Source organism: Cyprinodon variegatus, unplaced genomic scaffold, assembly GCF_000732505.1.
Source record: "Cyprinodon variegatus isolate N-32 unplaced genomic scaffold, C_variegatus-1.0 Scaffold373, whole genome shotgun sequence".
Taxonomy (NCBI): Eukaryota; Metazoa; Chordata; class Actinopteri; order Cyprinodontiformes; family Cyprinodontidae; genus Cyprinodon; species Cyprinodon variegatus.
In genome coordinates, this window is record NW_015150826.1 from 582938 (window position 1) to 587326 (window position 4389).

Sequence of the window (4389 nt, forward strand, 5' to 3'; positions counted from 1 at the left end):
TCTCTGTCTACCTGTGTACCGAAGCAGTACCTATTGTTATCTGACTCCATCTGGATTCTCCTTTGGCATCTCTTTGGATTTCTGATCTCCTGACCCTGACAACTGAGCAGGTCCTCGACATCGGCTTTGGTTTCGCCTTCTGGATTATCCTGCCTACCTTCATCTGCTTGGTTCTGATCTCCGGCCTGTCCTCCGACAAATGATAAATCAACACCTGCGACTCTCTGTGTGGCAGCTACTGCATTGCTTTGGCAGCTGACCAGCTGGGACCAACCTCCTGAACTATAAGACCAGAGATTCCTGCCTAGATCACAGCGTTGCCTCGTCCGCGCCACTGAAGTAAAAGAACGGTGAGAGCAAGGGGACCATCCGTCTGTTTACGTAGCTGGTGTAATGAAAGAATCCCTTGGACTGGACCAGTTGCTGACTCTTGATAGAGTACATCAGACCCTCTGCACAAAGCCATTACATGATGATTTGCCACTAAGGGCGTTTGTGGTCAAATGTCACTACATAAAAAAGGCAGCACAGGCTGACAGGAAGTGGAAGGAGGTGGCAGGAAAAGAAATAGGTCTTCCCTATCCCCATAATAAAAATCAAATAGTTCAGAGTCAGAAGTTGGAGAAGGAACACCAATAGGATCTAACTCTATGGATGTAGGAGAGTTGTGTGTCCTGAAATGTGGACGGGGCCACCTTTTACAGCTGCTTTTTGTGTCTCTGCTTCCGTCTCCTTGAACCCCAGTCGGCCTCGGCAGATGGCCGCTCACACTGAGCCTGGTTCTGCTGGAGGTTTCTTCCTGTTAAAAGGGAGTTTTTCCTCTCCACTGTCGCTACAAGCATGCTTAGTGTGAGGGATTGTATTTGAGTCAATGAGTCGATGCAATCATCTGGTTTTCCTTAGATAGAAAACTTTGTATCAATTTGACTGTATGATCTGGTTGAACTGTAAAGTGCCTTGAGATGACATGTGTTGTGAATTTGGCGCTATATAAATAAACTGAATTGAATTGAATTGAAATGAACCAACTGAGAAATTGGAAGCAGGAGAAGGGAAGCAGAAAGTCAGGTGTGGTTCAGCAGAGTTCTACCTTTTACCAGACAGGATCGCACTCATCCATCTCTGCCACAGTAGAGGCACAGGTTCAGTCAATGATGTTGGTTCTTCTCCTTCTTGGACAAGCATTGACTTTGGGATCTGGTGTTTTGGCCGGACCAAGAACCAACAGCGTGAGGAGCTGGTCGAGGGCCCACTGACTTCAGATCTCTCCGTTTCTCTGCAACGATCTGTGAGACTTCTCTCCGGGTGGCAAGATCTTTCAGCTACTGCAGAGTCTGAATGTAGTCACAGGTTGAAAGTTCATGCTTAGCTCTTTCATTAAGGCCTTCATTAAAATGATCTGTCCATAAGGGAGTCCTCATTTCAGGTACTCTCAGAAAATAAAATGTGGAGGTCGGTAATTTAATCCACCACAGATCGATCACCCTGCTTAAGTGACAGAAGTCCCCTCGAAGCCTCTCTACTGGGAAGAATTGGGCAAAAAAAAAAATGCTATTTTTCTGCCATTAAGAAGTTCTCTACAGTTTTCCTTTATCAGTTAATATTGAAATTATGTAGGCTACCTTAGCCCTATCAATATCAAACACAGAAAGCTAAAGCTCGAAATGAATTTCATATTGGGTCAAAAAGGCAGACACTGATCAGGATCACCCTTAAACAGTTAAAGGGGAGACAGACACTGTTCCGTACAAATGGATCTGACTGCAGGTGACCAGGAAGTAGCCTGACCACGCAGGTAATCTAGAATCTCCTGCATGCCTGATTTGAGCCGAGTTATACATTCTTATACATCTGAACGTCCCTGCCTGTCTGCCGATGGGTCCATGTTTTGGCCAGATTATCCTGTCAAGGCTCAGAACAGCGGACCCAGTATTCAAGGCAGACACACAGTCAGATATGATTGTGTTAAATACTGACAAGGTCATTATTGTAGAAGCTTGTATTATTCCTGCCCACAATTAAGCTGATAGCTTAATGCAGACTTTAGTGCTATTTTAGACTCAATTGGCTCTTTTCAGAATAGTCCCACACATTCTCATCTTCACACGTTGGACCTTGTGCTGAAATATGGCATTGAATGAGAAGAAATAACAGTCTTTCCTCACAACCCTGGACCACATGACCACTTTTTAGTAACCTTCAAAATCATTCAAAAGCATCATGCAAAGTTAACCGCCCTCTAAAGAAGGTTAGGAGATCATTATTGGATAATTTAGTAATACATTTTGATGAATCTGTTCTACTTTTTATTTCCTCTGTATCACTAAACAATTTTTAGAGGGCAACTATTTAAAAACCTTTGTGTTATTTTTGATAAGGAACTGTCATTTAAATCCCATATCAAAGAGGTTACCAGAGTTTCCTATGTTTATCTTATTCATCTTCTTTCAAGAATTATATCTATTCATATGTATTAGAATTAATGCTGGAAAAATAAGTTACTTCAAGGCTGGGATATTGTAATTCTATGTTATCAGGAAGTCCACAAACTGCAGTTAAAAGCATTCAGCTGATCCAAAATGGTACACACAGTGTTCTGATGAAATTTAGAAAGCAAGACCATCTCTCTCCTATCCTGGCTTCTCTTCTTTCCCACACATAAAGCTCAAAATGGCCAAGCTCTTTTATCAGGACCCTTACAGAGCCTTTAAGATTCCGCTTCCTTCCTATCCGTCTTATCTTTTGTTTTAATCTCTTCTTTCTTCTTCATATTTTTTGTCTAACATTCTACATGTTATGCTATTTTATATACAAAACATTTATCAGTTTGACTTTTACCTAAAATAAATAATGTTTTGTTTAACCCAGTATGATCAAATCTGAATCTATTTAAAATATTCTCTTCTCTTTTGGTTCTTTCTAGTCACATCTTTTGGATTAACCAATTGCTGCACACTATAATATTTCCTTCCACTTTTATCTTTGTCCCACCTAACTTGCCTTTTTTATTTATTTTCCTCCTTTCCTATATAAGGTATATTTAAGTCATAGTTAGTTTATTTTTTTTTACTTTTTTGACTGCTCTCTCATATCCATTTATACCTAAATGAGCAGGGACGAGCAAAATTCTGTTATCTGAATAAACGTTGATGAATTTCGGATAAGAAATCTTATCTTTAAGATTTTATATTTCGAATGCTATGAAGGGCTCCACTTTGTCCGTGAATTTTTTCCTTTGGCCACACAAGCAACTTACAATTTAAATGTCACTGGTCATTAGAAACACTGAGGCAAAATTAAAATAACTGGTTTTCATTTGTATTTTCAATAGCACCACTTTATTTTTCCAACTACAATAATAGTAAATATCATGCAGGAAAAGAAAAGATCTGTACATTAAAAGTGTTGATATAATAAAAAAAAAATCAGTCAAAAAAAAGAACTATTTGGAATACCTAGATTCACAAAGATAATTTATGAAAATATGCTTAGGTACTGGACAGATCCATTTTAATGGATTGTCAGGATCTTACCTGAATATCTGACAGATCTATAAACCACTATGTTTCAGTATCCTTCAAGGTGTGAGTTCTTTATAAGGTTGAGCGGAGGTTTGAACAACCCAAATGCAGAGAATTAAGCTGAGGTGTTTTCTTGCAACTTTAATAACAAAAGGTGGTAACTGAAGCAAAATCCAAAAATACCAAAATACAGAAAATGTCAGGAAAAACTCACATGAAGGGCAAAGAATTAATGACGAGGAACCAGCAAACAGTGACTGAAGAGGAGGTGTATATATGGGAGACAGAAACAAAGACCAGGCAAATTTGCAGATTGGGAGAAGGTGTGGACAGAGGAATCTAGAGGGGAGCTTGTGTCAGAAGACTGACACAAGAGGGCAGCAGAGGGCAAACAAGAAATACATAGGTACTCAAATACAATCCAAAATAACTAGACTAACACAAAATGGAAAACTCAAATAGAAAACTTAAACAGAACCAATACCATGACCCAACCCACCAAAGATGGGCGAGGACAAAAAAAGTAATCTCTAAAGTTCAAAGACCATCAGGCCAGAGGCAAGGAATAGTCTCTGGAGGTCGGCCGTAAGGCTGGAGGCAAAGCAAAGTCTCTGGACGACAGCCACAAAGCCGGAGGTGAAGCATTGTCTCTGGAGGACGGCCTTGAGGAAGTTGACGAAGGAGGATCTCTGGAGTACGGCTGTGGGGACAGTGACAGAGGAGGACCCTGGAGGATGGCATCTCTGCAGCAGGAACCTTGGAGGACGGTGTATCTGCATCAGCAACTGTGGAGGACAGCATCTCTGCAGCAGGAACTGTGGAGGACAGCATCTCTGCAGCAGGAACTGTGGAGGACAGCATCTCTGCA